Source organism: Cygnus olor, chromosome 2 (genome assembly GCF_009769625.2).
Source record: "Cygnus olor isolate bCygOlo1 chromosome 2, bCygOlo1.pri.v2, whole genome shotgun sequence".
Lineage (NCBI taxonomy): Eukaryota > Metazoa > Chordata > Aves > Anseriformes > Anatidae > Cygnus > Cygnus olor.
The window spans coordinates 13570560-13589088 of NC_049170.1; the positions used below are offsets into that span (position 1 = coordinate 13570560).

Here is an 18529-nt window from a genome sequence, read left to right on the forward strand (position 1 = left end):
GCATAGATCAAGTCAATTAAATTTAGCCAATAGAGCAAGATTGCTTAAGTTTTCAAATGTAGGGGAGAATTTTAAAGTCACTTTTAAGAAAGGAAAGAAAAGAATCCTGTTTGGTAAGACAGACAATATTTATATTTCACTATGGTTTGTAAGTAGATATTGTCTCTGATAATCTGAGTCATGGTGATATTTTCTAGTGATTTATATTGTATAGCTATAGCGATTATATATATCCACAGGTGAATTTACATGGTTTTCACTTAGTCTCAGAAGTAGCTGTGATTTGTGCAGTTTATCAAAATTAGCTCCAAAGTGACTAGCTCAGAAATGTGACAGCCTGGAGATCAGGGGCCTCATTCTTTTTGCATCTGAACGCATTCTGGCTATAACTTAGGCATGGCACCATGAGTTGTTTTCATTCATTGCTGAAGCACCCAAGCTACCAAGTAGTTCAGGCTTCTGTCTTGGTTGAGGTTTGCTTGATATTCTCCCATAGTAAGAGACAGGAAAGTCCTAAAGAGCCTATGGGAAAAAAACAGTGTGGCTGAAAGACTAGTAAATATTTTCTGGACTTTTTCTGCACAGATGTTAAAGAACAGCATCTGCTGAATGATGGATCATTTTCATATTTGTCCTATTTCTCTTGTCTGGAAATGCCCTCTTCTAATGGTATGAAAGAACTTCTACAGAACTGGTGCTTTACATCATAGAATCATAGAACGGTTTGGGCTGGAAGGGATTTTAAAAATCATCTAATTCCAACACCCCTGCTGTGAGCAAGGACACCTTCCACTAGATCAGGTTGCTCAAAGCCCCATCCAGCCTGGCCTTGAACACCTCCAGGGATGGGGAATCCACAGTCTCTCTGGACAACCTGTTCCAGTGCCCCACCACCCTCACAGTAAAGAATTTCTTCCTTATATATAATCTAAACCTACCCTCTTTCAGTTTAAAGCCATTCCCCCTTGTCCTATCACTACATTCCCTGATAAAGAGTCCCTTCCCAGCTTTCCTGTAACCCCCTTTAGGTATAGCAGGCTGCTTAAGGTCTCTGTGGAGCCCTCTCTTCTCCAGGCAGAACAACCCAAACTCCCTCACCCTCTCTTCATAGAAGAGGTGTTCCAGGCCCTTGATCATCTTTGTGGTCCTCCTGCGGACTCAATACTTCCACGTCCTTCTTGTGCTGGGGGCCCCAGAGCTGAACACAGTACTCCAGGTAGGGTCTCATGAGAGCAGAGAAGAGGGGAAAACATATACAGAGGCCTTCTCAGACCTAGCTCTACCTTAAATAGCCTATGCAGGTGGCATTGCGAGACTGTTGCTGGCAACAAAAGGGAGAGGATAAGGCCTTGAAGAGATCAACAGAAATAAACACAGCGCAGCATAGTACACAAGAGTAACTGAAGTAGAACTGTGCATCAGATTACTCATTTAGCTTTTATTGACTTTAATACTGAGTTTCAGGTTTAAATTTTATTTTGCCCTGTAACTACATCTCAGCTTTTGCCTGGCTTGAATTAATGGACTCGTGTGTATGGGAGTCTCTCCACTGGCATTTCAGTTTACATCTGGAGCAGCATCGTTGAAGCAAATCTCTCTCATACTGTCTGGTCTCACATTTGTACACACTATTGAGCGATCTCCAGGTATTTGAACTTGCATATAAAAGTAAGTGAGAAGATACAGTCCACATCTGTACCTGGTTTGTTTCAAATAAATGGCAGGCATTTGTTCTGTGGGACCACATTAACTCTAATTAACTTAATTCTTAAGAAAACTTCAGCCCCAGAAGTTTAATGATATACACCATCTCTTGGTCTTTCCCCATACAGGGAATGTCACTATAACTAAGTTCCAGAAAATTACCCTGAAGTCCAGGTTAATCACTCATTGAATCATTTGTAACTATTCCGGACTTTTTTAGCAGAAGTGAGAAAGCTGTTTTGCTTGCCTTTGCATGAAGCTTTCAGATGTCTGCAGTAATTTCTTTCATACATCAGCTGACAGAAAAAGTAACACTTCCAAGTAGAATAGGAGGGTAGGGAGATGGAGCCAAGACAGCCAACTACCAAAATGCCATAAAAGCTATGATTTTTCCTTACTGAGCCATAAAACAATCCCTCCTCAATGTCCAACAATACATACCACAAGACTAGAAGGATATGAATAGTGTATCCTTTCAAGCAAATAGGCTACATAGGACTCTTGGAAATAGACTTTGTCAACAATCTTCATAGGAATAGGACAAGGTAAAATTTGGCTCCATTCTCTATTCCTACTAACGTTCCGAGCACAGCTTTCCCTACTCCCCACCCCCTACCCTTCACTCCCCAACCAGAGATTAAAACCAGAGAAAGCAGAATTCAATGCAGAAAGATAAGAAAAAGTCAGTGACTTTGATACTGCCTGAGTGTTCTTTTCCTTCATGGGCTCAGGAAAATTGAGTGCCAAAAAAAAAAAAAAAAAAGCCAAAATAAATAAATAAATAAAATAGATAATGAATTAAAAAAACTAGTGGTAAAAAGCATTAGATGAAAGATTTCTTGATCTTTTTCACTCTAACTTATGTGTGAAAAGTAATGTTCCATCTCCCCCTTCTTAATAAAAAGACACAGTAAGCAAAAGACTGGTCTTGAATCAAAATTCTCCCTTACAGTATGTTTTATAATGCTTCATCAAGTATATGTTATCTACATGTTGCATCAGCAAGGAATAATATAGTGTCACATTAAAGCTTCATTGGTATCATATAAAGGAATATTAAAGAGGAGGCAAAGTATTGAAGAGCTATAAAGCAGGACTCATCCTCCTTGGTTCCACCTGAAGCTTTAGAAAGAATTTGTTGATTTGTTGATAAAAAGAAACTGCCTGCCACAATGGAAGGACAAGTCCACAGCCTCCGAGTATTAAGTCTCTTTTCTGTAGAGATAAGATGCATATGCATGAAAAAAGTCTTAACAGAAAACATCTCGGCCACTTAGCAGGGGTGCATGAAACTTCAGACTTGATGAAGTCTTCCAGAAGTTATTCAAAACAACAACAACAGCAACAAAACATTTTAGATTCCTATTAGCTAAAATAGGCTTCAGATGGTGAACTGGGTGTGAATTGTTGCAGTCGAGGTAATTTCAATTAGAGGGTATGTTTCAGAAGAAAAAAAAAAAAAAAAAAAAAAAGTAGTTCTGGAAAGTGCAAACTACTTTTTCTGATCTTGGTAGGATATTAACTGGGAACTCCTGTGGCACTGTGATTGATCTCTCCAGAGCCAACATATTAGCTAGTGTTTTGTTTGTTTTTTTTTTGTTAGTTTTTTTTTTCCTCATCTTACAAGAAAGACCTCTTGGCTCTTTATAAAAATGAAAAAGCACAAAGGAGGAAGAAGAACTACCAGACCATAAGATCTGCATAATATCCCATGGGTAGTGCTTTGTACTTATAGCACCCCTAAGAGAAAAGTTTATGCAGGCCAAAGTTTGGGATAGTGTTTTTATGTTTTGGTGGTTTTTGGATTTTTTTTTTTTCCCAACCAATTTAAATTTGATGCAGCACTTAAGGGATAATCCAGATTTGTCTCTTTCCTAAGCCAAATGCATATTCACAACTGGAAACAAAAGAACATAGAGGATTAACTCAGAAACCACCTTTTAAATTGTAAATGATGAAGAAATACAGACAGACATGAAAAGTTATGAATGAGCTTTTCAGCTTCACAGTATAATTGAGAAATGTTGTTTAAACTAGTCAGAGATCTATTGCCACAACAGGTTTTTAAAAGATGAGGTTATATAAGATAGGACAGAAAAGTACAGCTGTACCTTCTGGCTGTTTAAGGATTCTGATGATAAAAACTGTTACTCTTGGGGACAGGGAACAAACATAGTAGATTACTTTTCCCATAAAAATTCAAACTCACTGGAGGCCAAGACATGCATCAATTTATCCAGGGTGTAAAATCAGAGTAGTTTGTGTAGTTGTATTAAAAATTGATACAGCATATTTCAGTGTCTTGGATTTGATTTGTAGGTGGGCAATGCAGTTTAACATATGTTTAATCAGAATGAAAATGCAAATGATTCAAAGACTGGTTTTCAGAACAATTCAAAGGGCAGCGGCTGGCTGCTTTATGGTTTTGCTATAAAATCATAAAACCAAACAATTATGGCTTTGTTAAAAAATTCTTCATGATCTGAAACAAATTATTCTTTTTTTTTTTTTTTTTTCTCATTGTCAGCTTTTTCGTCTATTCAAGGGGGAATCATGATGCTCACAGAGTGTAGTGAGACTGCATCCATTCAATTTGGAAATGTAACCATAAATCCTTTGAGAAAAATTAATGTATTGCACTAAGCTCTCTATATACTTGCTATTTCGAGTAATATTTAAATTCAAGTATATCAAGCTCAGTACTAGGGCCAGTCCTCTTTAATATCTTTATCAATGATCTGGATGAGGGGATTGAGTGCACCCTCAGTAAGTTTGCAGACGACACCAAGTTAGGTGCATGTGTTGATCTGCTCGAGGGTAGGAAGGCTCTGCAGGAGGATCGGGATAGGCTGGACCGATGGGCTGAGGCCAACTGTATGAGGTTCAACAAGGCCAAGTGCCGGGTCCTGCACCTGGGGCACAACAACCCCAAGCAGCGCTACAGGCTGGGAGATGAGTGGTTGGAAAGCTGCCTGGCAGAGAAGGACCTGGGAGTATTGGTTGATAGTCAGCTGAATATGAGCCAGCAGTGTGCTCACGTGGCCAAGAAGGCCAACAGCATCCCGGCTTGTATAAGAAACAGTGGGGCCAGCAGGTCTAGGGAAATGATTGTCCCCCTGTACTCGGCTCTGGTGAGGCCGCACCTCGAGTACTGTGTTCAGTTTTGGGCCCCTCGCTACAAGAAGGACATGGAGGTGCTCGAGAGAGTCCAGAGAAGGGCAACAAAGCTGGTGAGGGGTCTGGAGAACAAGTCTTACGAGGAGCGGCTGAGGGAGCTGGGATTGTTCAGCCTGGAGAAGAGGAGGCTCAGGGGTGACTTTATCGCACTCTACAGGTACCTTAAACAAGGCTGTAGCGAGGTGGGGGTTGGTCTATTCTCCCACGTGCCTGGTGACAGGACGAGGGGGAATGGGCGAAAGTTGCACCAGGGGAGGTTTAGGTTGGGTATTAGGAAGAACTTCTTTACGGAAATGGTTGTTAGGCATTGGAATGGGCTGCCCAGGCAAGTGGTTGAGTCACCGTCCCTGGAGGTCTTTAAGAGACGTTTAGATGTAGAGCTTAGTGATATGGTTTAGTGGAGGACTTGTTAGTGTTAGGTCAGAGGTTGGACTAGATGACCTTGGAGGTCTCTTCCAACCTAGACGATTCTGTGATTCTGTGATTCTGTGATCTCACCAGTCAAGCAATTATCCACCAACACTATGCCACCAGGGGAGGGGAGAGAGGAGAGGAGAGAGGAGAGGAGAGAGGAGAGGAGAGGAGAGGAGAGGAGAGGAGGAGAGGAGAGGAGAGGATGAGGAAGAGGAGAGGGGAGAGAGGAGAGGAGAGGAGAGAGGAGAGGAGAGGAGGGAGAGGAGAGGGGAGAGGGAGGGGGGGGGAGGGGGAGGGGAGGGGAAGGGGAGGGAGGGGGAGGGGAGGGGAGAGGAAAGGAGAGGAAGAGAGAGGAGAGGAGAGGAGAGGAGAGGAGAGGAGAGGAAGGAGAGGAGAGGAGAGGAGAAGGAAGAGGAGAGGAGAGGGAAGGAGAGGAGAGGGAAGGAGTAGGAAGGAGAGGAGAGGAGAGGAAGAAGAGGAGTAGGAGGAGGAGAGGAGAGGAGAAAGGAGAGGAAAGGAAAAGGAAAGGGGAAAGGAAAGGAAAGGAAGAAGAAAGGAAAGGAAGGAAGGAAGGAAAGGAAAGGAAGAAAGGAAGGAAAAAGGAAAGGAAAGGAAAGGAAAAAGGAAAGGAAAGGAAAAGGAAAGGAACAGGAAAGGAACGGAAGGAAGGAAGGAAAGGAGAGGAGAGAAAAAGGGCGAGGAGAGCCAAGGAGAGGAAAGGAGAGGACGGTAGGAGAGGAGAGGAGACGAGCGGGGAGGAGAGGGGAGGAGAGGAGCGGAGAGGAAAGGAGAGGAGAGGAGAGGAGAGTCGTGGAGAGGAGAGTCGAGGAGAGGAGAGGAGATGGAGAGGAGAGGAGAGGGAGAGGGAAAGGAAAGGAAGGAAAGGAAAGGAAAGGAAAGGAAAGGAAAGGAAAGGAAAGGAAAGGAAAGGAAAGGAAAGGAAAGGAAAGAAAAGGCAAGGAAAGGACAGGAAATGAAAGGAATGGAGCGGAAAGGAGAGTAAAGGAAAGGAAACGAACGGAAAGTCACGGAAAGGAAAGGAAAAGGAAAGGACAAGGAAAGGAAAGGAAAGAAAGGAAAGGAAAGGAAAAAAGAAGAGAAGAGAAAAACTTCTTATTCTTTCTGTGGAATAATGTGGATATGATTAGAAAATTTTACTATGTCTGTCTTCCCAAATACACCTTCACTGACTTTGTTTTTTCTGCATTGTCCCATGGATTATTCATTCGGAAGATTATACAAGATTATTCTTTACAGCAATTTTGTATATATTAAAATGTAATGATAATAAATTGAAAACATGGCAACGAAACAGGTCCTTTATATTGCCAGATTCTTTACAGATGTTTTCTTCAATGTTGCCTTATTTGCCAGCACTGTTTCCTAATTTCCTTCTATTATTATTATTATTTAATAGCTCCTTGCACCTGCAGACCTAAAAATACTGGAACATGGAGTAAAACTGTGATAACCCAAACCTGTGAATAGGAAACAGGCACAAGGTGATAATGTCATTTGCCAAACATTGCAAAGTTGTCCGGTTTAGAAGTATAATCAAGTATGTTATCAGCTGTGACACACTGGAAAACATTTTACCATTTTTTTTTTTTTTTTTTTTTTTAATTAACACTTCAGTGATGGACTGGTTTCACTCACTATATACCTGAACAATGTCTGGAACACAGAACAGCGGTCTCTAGGTGTTAATACAGTCCTAAAATATAATAACTACAGTAGTTATAGTTGAAATATCTTTTAGATATTTTTCCCTAAATTCGTCTTTCCTTCTGTTAGTGTTTTGCAGTCCTAAAAGGAATGATGGATCGGTCTGTCTGGATACAGGAAAAGTCCTCCTCTGTTACAGACTTCCTGTGGCAACATAAATGATTATGTGCTATGTGCTGTGGAGGTATTCGTGTCTCTGGGGCAATTTGTTCCCACAAGAACAAGTCTGCCCTTGGCTGAAGGTAAGATGCGGGCAGGATGGGTGTTTTCCAAGAGTGAAATGCACTTCTGGATCCTGAAGTTCAGACTAGTGAGTAGATTGTGTCAGTAACCTGGTTTGACCCTTTACCTCTCCATCGCTCAGCAGCCTGACACAAAGTGGAAAATTATTTCTCTGTCTTCTGGTAAGTGGGAACATACCGTGTTAGAAACAAGAGAGATGAGTAGTACATTACTCAAAGACCTAAGATAGGCAGATAGTTAATTTTAGGAACATCATCAAATATTTTAAATCAATATATACAATATCCATAGAAAATCCTCTTTAAATTTGTAATCTTGGTAATATTTCTAAGAGAGATATTCAGTCATAAATAAATAAATAAATACATAAATAGAAACAATATGTCCTTAAGGTCTAGTCAAAATAACTTGTTTCATCTATGATCATTACACACACAAAGCCAGACCAACCACACAAAGCTGGCAAAAAGGAAAAAAGCAAACAAAGAAACAAACAACAAGTTTCTCCCTACCTCCCCAGCATACAGATTTTATATCTTCCTAAACTTTTCTTGGAACACAAACTTGTGGAAATTGCAGGTAGTTTTGATGAAGTGCAGTACAGATACACAGAAGGACGGAGGGAGAAAGGTTGCGCCGAATTTGACAAATGTTTTACGCTGATTCATTAATGTTATGCAAAGAAATATGATAAATAACATTTACAGAAACATTCAAATCTGTAAATAAAAATGTGCAAAATAATAGAGGAACAATTGCTTCCCTATCATCTTCATTCTTAACAAATCTCTCATCTCTCCCGTTAAACCTTTCAGTCTTGCAGCTGGATGAGATAACTGCTTTGTATGTGGATAGAAGGATGTGTCCTTTACCATCTATTTTTCTTGGTTTAGGTGATATAATTGCCTCTGAATACAGCCACAGATCTGATTGACTTCACTGTACCTAAAAACTAAACAGAAACAAATTGCTGCCCAAAGGCATCAGCAGTCAAAACATTGCTGGTAATTACTCTTGAAGTTAAAAATTCCTCCAGGAATACCCTCCCTATCAAACAATTTAAAATTGTGCATTATCGGACCAAAGTTTTGTTTCTTCAACCTATTTTGCTTGGTTTGACAGAGATGGGGAAATTCTGCAATATTTCTCCCTTTTCTCAGATGTTCACAATTTTCTTGTCTGCTCCCCCTTCCCCTCCTCCCCCCCCCCCCCCCCCCCCCCCCCCCTTTTTCTGCTTTGCATACACAATCTTTACAATCTTTACTTACCATCTCACAGATCTCACAGTGGAGTATTGGGATATCTGACAAAATATTCCTGCAGCACATGCAGAAAATAGCTTATGGCTCCAGGAGGGCAGAAAATAGTTCTGGGCTGGTTCTCCCTCATCTGAAATAGGGAACATCCACATTCTTTGTGCTAAAATTTGTGCTTTTTCAGTTAGCTTAAGGTTTAGCTTCTGCTTATATACCTCTTAATGTGCAGAGGGATGACATGACTGAAGAGCCACCTGAAAAGGAAAATGTAGCAAATCCATACCACAAGTATTGCATCCTTGGTCACCATCAGTGTATCAGTAACCATCTGATACACAGGTGGTTGGTGCAGCAACTTGATTATTTTTCCCTTTTTATAGACAAGGATATGAATATTACACTTCCAATGTAATCAGAATCAACATCCTGACACATAAAAATACTTGCAAGAGACTGAATTTTTAATGATTTCTAAACAGTACAGTGAAACACTTGAGGCAGGTGTACATCAGGTGTTCCCATGAAGCCCACTGCCAGTGGTCAGACTTCCAAGGCCATCAGGAATCAGTCATCATCATAATCATCTGAAACTAAGCCTCTGTCACACTCTTAATTCACACTTCTGTCTCAGCAATACAACAAGGCAATTTTAATTAAGGGGATGTAATTGTATGTTTCAGTGAAGAAAGATGAATTTAAGCATATGTGAACTTTATTCACTTGCTTATCTTCTGTCAAGACCTCAGTGCTTTCATTCCTTGCTGGAGAGACTGCAGGGTACTGTGGAAGCAAAGGCACTGTTTAAAATCATCATTGCAGTTAGCTTTAATGAGTCATCCACAGCACTTCTTTAAACCTATCACACTGACCTTTCTCTGCATGTTTTTCCTTTTTGTGTTAACAGCATTTTTACTTAATACCTTGTCAAAAAAGGCTATGGAGAAGGATTTTAAAGCTTTCCTTTTAATTCTAACAATGAAATACATGTATATCACTTCTAAAACCTGCTGACAGTATAAAACATGCCACTATAGAGGAAAAATACGCTTTGTCAAGATGGCACCTTGACAGTGCATATGCATGAGCCTCCCCTAGTGATTTCCTTGTCATGCTTGCTTAGTCTAACACTCAGAGCAAGGTTCTCTCTCCCATTTGTTTGCTTAGCTATTCCCAGTCCTAGGAGGTCAACAGGGTGACTAATTTTTGAAGAGCATGAAAAATATAAACGTAATACAGCCTATAATAGTGCCAATCACACCAAACCCAGAAATATTTAGGCATAGAAGTGTGTGGTGTTTTTTTTTTTTTCCTTTGTTTTTCAGTGTATAGATGATGTGATTTCACTATTAGCTCATTTGCATCAAAAGTAAAATAAACTAGGTATGGACAAAAGCTGAGCAGAAGAATGAAAATAACAAAATGAAGAAAAAATAGTAAAATAAGTAGGAAAAAAAGGCACAAAACAGAAATTAATGTGTTGTATTTGAAGTTTTAATGATGCTGGTACGCAAATGAATACTGATATTTTGTCTGCAGTTGCTAAACAGGTTGTAATTTTCTAGTCTGTGATTTGTACAAACCATACTAGGCAGAATTTTGCATGTGAAAAAATACATGTACAGCTGTATTGAAACACTTAATAAATTCATTTCTTCACCAATTGTTCTTGTTAAAAATGCAGGAAAAAAAAAAAAAAAAAAAAGAAAACATTTCATTTCAACATTTTATAAAACAAATGTTTTGCTTTTAATCAATACTAAAAGTCCTTTGATGCCAGTGTATTCATTGATTGGGGCTGCTTTTAGAGCTGCCAGCAAACAGAAAAACCTGTTATTCATGCAACTTTATTTATAGAACATGCATATGCAATTGAGAAAACCATACAAAGTTAAAACAATTATTTGTGTTTGGACTTCTGCAAGCTCTTTTATGACGGACTAACTCTTTTCATGTGTATAAATTTAATACAGAATATATGTTTCCTATTTTTCTGGATACTATTTTAATAACATCACACTTTTCTAAGAAAGGAGAAAAAGAAAAACCAAACAGAAGCTAAAATCAGTGTAAAACAGTGAATTTGCCAGCTCAATAAATCTAAAACCTAATTTAGAGGTGCATGCAAAGTCATTCTGCTGTTGTTCTGTTCTTACTTAACATGTTACAAGATAATGTAGACACAAGTAGTAAAGTGTACATTGTTCCCAGATGTGAGGTAGGAATACATAAAAATCTCTGTCTGAAGGTGTGTTTGTGTCCACTCATGCTATGCAGATGCACACTTTGGTATATGCAATGCTTTAGCCCCGCATTTGTATTTACTTCAATACCTTCTTTTTTTTTCTCTCTCTCTCTCCGCCCCCCCCCCCCCCCCCCCCCCCTTTAGCTGAATGTGAATTAGCTTTAGGAGTAAGAGGAAGTCATCAGAAAGTTTCTTTTCCTAGGCCAATCCAGATTTTGAGAGGTCTTCTCGCCAAAATATTTATTAATAACTATTTCTCATTACCAACTTTTAATGCCTATTCTTATTCTTATGTGTTTACCATATAACCACGCGGTCCTTGTCAATTTTGGGCCTGCTAAATCTCAGGTGACACAGGAGATTACAAATTTCTATGGTTCCAATATTTGCAAGAGGTCATTTCAGCCTGCTGGCTGCCTTCTTCTACTTCTAAAAAAAATGAGGAAAAGCTCTGAAGTACAGTTTTTAAACACTTATCTCCTGGCATCTCATGCATTTGGACAATTGAGTAATTTTGGAACCATCCAATGTCCCAGTGCATGTCCTGAGCCCTTCCTACAGCCAGTGATGGACATGAGAATGGATGTAATGCAGAGCTGGGTTTTGATAAACAGCTCCCAGAAGATTCCTAAGTAGCATCCTGCCTACAGGCTCATTTATTTTGCATCTTCCTTTGTGAAGCGATATTACAGCACTTCTTTGAAAGTACAGTCTTGGAAGGACAGCAAATGGATCACCTGACAAAGTGCTAGAGCTGAGAGCTTTCAGCTCACATCAACCTAAAAGCTGGGGTTTTGCAGTGGACTTTTCCTGGGCACCCATAGTGATGTAACACACTACTTCAGCACAGCAGTCTTTCCTCCAAACCTCCGTAGGGATCAAGTGGGAGGTTTTACTATCACAAACATTTCTGGTGCATGTTTGAAAGCCTCAAACACAGGTGATTATCTAAAGATATCCTCATTTACTCTTCATAGAAATGGTTTCCAGCAGGCAGTTCCCCAGATCAGCTTCTACAGAAATTGCAGAAACACATTTTGGGAAAAACTTTACCTTCCGATGAGAGGTATGTGAGCACAAGTAAGCATTTTCATAGGCTATTTTTTCAAAGATCTATCACAATTTCCAGGCAAACATGTCTAATATAGAATGACTGTGACAGGGAGGAGTCAGGGAACAACTAGTATGATTAAAATGCAAACATATTATTGTGAAAAAAAAAAAAAGTTTTTGGTTCAGAAATAAGGATTTACTGAACTTTCACAGTGGAGTAAAATGAATTACCCGTCTCTGAGCAGTGGTTTCCAGAAGATTCAGGATATCTGATGTGTGAAGAGGAAGATGTCAATCCATATTATTTCATGTGACACTTCTCACTGGTCACCTGTGAGGAATATAAAACTTGTTTGGTTGCAATGAAAGATGGCAGAGAACAAGGTGACAAAGCATAATCTCATTTGCACTGTTCTATTTTCAAAATGTTGTTATTTAAAAATTCTGTTTAATTAATTTTCTTGGTCACAAACTTTATTCTAATTTGCCATAGTGAAAGTCTATCTTCCTTTTCCTTTGTTATGTATCAGACAGCAGGTGATGCATGAATAGAGATGTGTCAGGGTTGGTCTGTGAGGTTTTTCCTATATATTCAACTATTTGATTCAGGATTTCTAAAAAAGTATTTTATCCTGGTCTTTCCACATTTATCTGAAGAGCATAGCCATATCTCTGAGCTGGTCAAGATGCAAATTTGGAAGAGCTGCCATGGTTTTAAGTTAACTTTTCAAAATGTTTCAGTTTATCTGTTTTTGCACTGAAGTTGACCAGGACCCATCTAACTGTTGTCTCTTTCCTAACAGAAGCATCACCCTTCGTCTCCCTCTTTGGCTAACACTAAGCAATACTTTCAGGAGCTTATTTTTCCAGTCTAAAATCTGAGTTATCTAAAGGTGCTACTAAAAACAACTAATGAGCCCACACCATCTGGGTTAATTAGGTGGATGAGCAGGGTGCCCAAAATGCAATGAAAATGAGGCCATGATACAGCCATATGTCATCTTATGTTATCTCAGATATATGCGAATGGCAGCTTCCATCAGAAGAACACTTAGTAGGAGTGAAGATAACTCCTTAAACCACACGAGACCACACTTGCCTATGCCATCTGCCAGAGGTCAGAAAGCAAACATAGAGCAGTTGTTTAGCAAACAGAAAGATCTATGTAAATAGAGCTTTTTGTCATTTCTTCACTCTTTAATTTACAGTAAATAATATTCAATTGGATTAAATCAGAGTGGAAAGTTGTAATACAGGGACTAAATTTAAATTAAGTACGTCTGGAGAGATGAGTACATCTATTATGGTTTATTAGGTGTTTATTACAGAACAGAGGTTGAAATGCCAATGTTGATTTCATTTTGACTTTATTATTATAATTATTCATTAACCATTAGGTTTCTAGCACTTTTTCTTTAATTCTGGAACTATCAAACACAAAGCTTTTTGAATGAACAGACAAAGCATTTGAATCTCTTCCTTTCAAAAAAATAAAATCTCCAGTCTACTCTGCTGGTAGCAGAGAATGTTTGAATGTTTAAGCACACATCAATTCCATGAATTTGAGAACAGATTTTCAAATCTAACTGTTGAAATTCAGGCACCTAACTTCAAAGTGAACAGGCTCATTTTCACTGTTTCTGAAAACAATGAGTTACTTTAGATTTGGAAATAACATTTCCAAAAGTTAAAAAATCCCAGTTCCTGAATTCTTAAGGAAGGTAACAGAAATCAGGTTTGCAGGATATGTGGATACTTTTGGACATTTTTTCTTTAGCACTCTCCTTTAGCTGCCCAAGCTTGAGGACGTTAACTTGTAATAGCCATCTTCTAGGCAAAGCATTCAGAATCTGTGACATAGCATTTGGCTGACTCAAGCTTGTCTCTTTCTGTAACAAAAATTGGCTTCCCTACTACCCCGTGACTTACCATCACAGTGCTAAACACTCTCCAGAACCCTTTTGAAAGGGATGATTCATCCCTGGGGTATTTTTAGGAATTTGTTAACTTGCATTTAGCTTAGTGTGCTAGTAGCCAATAAACAGAGTGAAGACAAGCTTTGAGTAGTCACACATAAACCATTTTGAATGCTATAATTGTACTACATTATCTTGGTCTGTAGACTGAGTCATCTGCTGGTTAAGCAGAATGGAAAAAACAGCATAAGACTGTTGCTACAACAGGGAGTTTGATAAAATGCTAAAGAAATCAGTGTTAGAAACTGTATTATATTTATCTTCCCAGGATTACACCTGCTTGTTCTAGGCACAATTTGCAATATGTGTTGATTTTTCCAAAGTTAATGACATTTTACATGTGAATATTTCAAGAATCTAAGTGTCAGTGTCACAGAAAGCATTGTCTAATGTTAGTCTCACATACCAATGTACCTTTCTGAGCAAGTCTGATGCAAGATAGTGACCATCTTGTGTCACTGTGTATTTCAACCCATCTGAAAGAAGATTGAAACACAGCAAGCACTGCCTATTCTACATGGCTGAAGACCCAATTTTTCCTAACGATTGGAATTATGCCCAAAGTGGGGTGGTGGAAAGGAGAAGAAGGGAGAGGGAGGAAAAGAAAACTAGAGCAAAAAGCAGTTTGTTATTAGCTGACCTGACCAGTTCAAACCAAGCACAAATCAGAAATAAGTTTTGCAGCAGTTAGCCTAACAAGCAGGCAATAAGTGAGATTTTACACTGTCCTTGGGACTGTGAAATGAAACCCAGCTTTTGGCAGCCAGAGTAGAGGAATGCCACTTCATGGAGGATAGAAAGTGATGAATTACAGGAACTTGGCACACTGATCAGATCATCTCATCTTCCCACTCACAGCAATAAGACCCTGGCATCCTAGTTTACGCAAATATCAGAAACACGATCTTCACCAAAGCACACATGTATTAAAAGGCAGTGACACGGTCTGTCATGTTCCTTTATAGAGAGTTCTTCTTCAATGCATGTCATTCAGCTGTCTGGCTACACTACGTGTAATGAATTAAGCCTGTGAAGTAAATGTTTAGCTGTTCGGAAAATAAGAATGATTTTGCTTTTTCCATTGAAGAATGCTGAATCAGTGAAAGCAAAATATTTTTCCAAAATCCCTGTGAAACTGTAGTAGAAGATAGGGTTTTGATGATCAGATCATGCCAAAAATATTTCAAAACCCTCTATAATCACATGCCAGGGTACCTGCTGCGTTCTTTAGCACCTGATTAATGAATAAACAAACAGGTGAGAGGACGAAGATGCTTAAAGCCTATGTCATTTACAACTTGCCTGAAGGTTTCCAGGAGTTTCAAATTCATGGGTCAATACAAAGGCTCATGTGGATTTGGAAGCCTAGAAACTCTGAAAACTTCACAGCTGCTGCCCTGGCACTGCAGTGACCATGATATTTTCCAGCTTCCCAGATAATGCTGCTCTCCATTTCTTCACTTTGGACATAATGAAACATTAATTGAATCAAAAAAAAAAAAAAAATATTTTCTTTATGGGTTAGTAGTTTAGGAGACCACCTGACTTAAAACAAGGGTTTGAATACAAGCTGATGGATGCCTTCATTCTGAAATATTAGTTGGCACAAGAACTGGGATTCATATGACTGCCCTAATTATCAGACTATAAAGCAACATTCATGCCTTGATGAATATTTTATTTTGAATTGCAAAATGGAATAGAATAACAGGAGAGACTGAAGAAGCCACCTATCTCAAGTACCAAGCTTCATAGATCTCTCTAGGAGACATTAGACCTTTCTAGCAAAAGGAACAGAAGTCATCTCCCCTAATTCTGTATTGTTATTTGGAGTTTAGTCAACCACATGCTCCTCGTTATGTCCGGAACTTTATTATGAGTGTATAGTACAAACTTGTAAGTAGTTTTTCTTCCCATTACATCCTTTTTTTTTTTTTTTCAGATAATTAGCTCTTAGCTAAAGAAACAAGATACAATGCAAAGTTACCAGATCTATTAGAGATTCCATCAGAAATCAGAAAGTGATAACAATTTTGTAACGTAATGGTGTATTAAAAACAATCTTGCAATTTAATCACAGTAGTTCTTATGTAATTTAAAGCAGTAAAAAATGTTGCAATATTGAGACACTGAGTGCAATAATAATGAACCAACACTATCCAACAGCTAATTTATTATGAACATTTTTTAATGATTTATTTAATGATTGCACATACATGTATGCATAGAACGCTTCCTTCCATCAAAAAGTACTTGTAAGGATTTCATTTTGTGTTGTGTGTTCTTTCACATTAGTTTGTACTACACCAACCTTGATGAAATTTCAAGCTTGAATTTGAGATAAAAAGCTTTCTATTTGAAAAGTCATCTACAGACACATTTATAGCTGATGTTTCCTCTGATTCTATAGGTCTATGTCAACTTGATAGAGGTTATGTTAGAATGCCCTCACCAGCTTTACTGTTACTGCTCTTTATGTTGTGAACAAGATGACATGCATTAAAAGAGTGTTTCTTCAAAGACTGTCTGATGTTAATGGTGCCTACTAAGATGAAGACGAAGGAGTACATGGCAAACATGAAAGGTTTTCTGTTCTTTTGTTTCTTCCTCTGCAGAAAAAGTTGTTTCATTAATTTCTATAAGACAAACACTTGCCTTGGTATCATACAAGAAGGCACTGACCAACACGAGACCAGATACCTCTCAGTAATTCTATTTAAAACACTTTCTCTGTCAAAATTAGCGAAACAGAGTTGGGGTTGTTCGTTGAACGAGCAACAAGATGAAAGCAATGCTGCTATCTGATATTGTTGTTGGGATTTCCTCAGCATAAATCAACTTTAACCCACTTTCTGGAGCATGACAGAGTGGTAAGGGCAGCAAAAAAGGAAATGTTAGCAGATGCAGAAGAAATAAAAACACAGGAATTCAGGAAGTAGTTGGTAGTATGAAATGAAAGCCTGACACCCAAAGGCTAAAACAGAACCACTGCAAAGCTTGGGACAGTAATCACACTGTTGAACTTGTACAATTTAAGTTATTTTTGTTGTTGTTTTTGTCCATTTTCTTTCCTAAGGGATTTTTTTTTTCCTCTCCAAGAACAATCCCAAAGAACAGGAAGTTAAAATATAGCTAGGTTGTAATCTGGTCACTGAGGCCAGATTAATTACCACATATAGCCCATATTTCAGTGAGAGCCCTTCCTAAACATCCAAATTTATAACCAGCATACACACACAGGATAAGCATATATCCCTGATATAGGGCTGCAGTGTTAAGAAAGTCCTGGTCTCTGGCAGCTGAATCATGATATTTTAGAATACTGTAACACCAACAGAAAATCCAAATGAGAATTTCACCTAAGAGAGACAAAGAATCTGCAGTTCCCCACTACAATACATCAGGGTTTGCTGCATCTGACTATTCTGTTGCTGTTCTTCATAACGTTTCTTGTCTATCTGGCATGGACACTGTGAAAAAGCATATTAAATAAGATGAATCACCATCTGCTTCATATAAGTTAGCTCTTCTTATACCTTTGTGATAGTTAATAACAATTGTCACCAAATAGCAGGTCACAAAGACTGTTTAAAACTCCTTAAGATTATACTGAGACAAGATTCCAAATGAACAAAACAAAATAAATTTCACTCCAATTCCCCCCTAGCCAATACAAACAAGGAATTTGGTTTTCTGGAGAAGCCTGATGCCTCGAATGTTCCTTCATTCATGTAACAATGTAAACATGTAATCCAGTTGATTTATTGCTCTACATATTTCCTTGACTGACTGCTACTAAAGTAAAAATTGATTGTTAGCTTATTTTCATTCTTTCTGGTTTTCATCAATTACCTGTATGGCTTTATATATACTCACGCTCTCCTTTTTACTTTTTCTCCAGTGCATCTAACTTTAACTTCATCTTTAAATCACCAATAAAACATGGTTGACATCCTCTTGTTTAATTCAAATGTCCTCAGTTCCCTTGTGTGTCTGTAACATAACCAGTCTGGCCAAAGTCTTCCATCTCCACCCACAGTAATTTCCAAATCATGAATTCAAATCATGATTCATTCTATGGTGCTTTTATTCAGAGCATAAACTTATGTTTCAATAGCTCCCTGACTGGCACCTACTCTTACAAAGCCTGAAGAACAATTTACAAAGGGATTTCCTTTTAGATCCCTGTTATTTATGAGTTGCATGACATAAGCATGTAAAGCTCTTTTAAAGAGATAATGGAGCTTTTAATGATTTTCTCCATTAATTGGACTTAAAGCACTTCTGGTGCTAATGCAGTTACAACTGTTTTGTAGTGGCCTGGTTTCAACACTTTCAATTGCTGTTTCTCCTACTGTGCCATGTCCAGAAAGGAAAAAGGAGGGGAAGAGAAAGGAAAAATGAATCAAAAGAAAAAACAAAAGAGAGAACTGAATTTGCATTTGTGTGTAATTGAGGACTAACTTGAGAATTTGCCATTAGTTGCAAAACTCATTTTCTCAAAGACCGTAATCAACTGTTTCTAAAAAGCAACCCCAGTGTGTAGGAGGTTATTTTAATTAACAAGGACTATCAGCACTTATCATAGCACCATTAGAATTGGTGACCTTTCAAATGGCCTTAACATGAGAAGCTGGCTTCACAGAGGTATTGCTGTTATTATTTTAAAGCATGTGGAAGTACCTTTTTTTTTTTTTCCTTGATTTTGCAAATCAAAAGTGAACATTATATTATGATAG

At 38.4% G+C, this 18529-nt stretch overlaps 1 long non-coding RNA gene across 1 annotated transcript; it reads right to left on the reverse strand.

Annotated features, from left to right (window-relative positions):
* Window positions 1-9052: 9052 nt before the first annotated feature.
* LOC121065952 lies at window positions 9053-17769 on the reverse strand. Its single transcript, XR_005817425.1, has 3 exons — window positions 17643-17769; window positions 12046-12145; window positions 9053-9299 (listed from the first exon to the last, which is right to left on the reverse strand). It is a non-coding gene; the product is annotated as an uncharacterized LOC121065952 (long non-coding RNA).
* Between the last annotated feature and the right edge of the window lie 760 nt (window positions 17770-18529).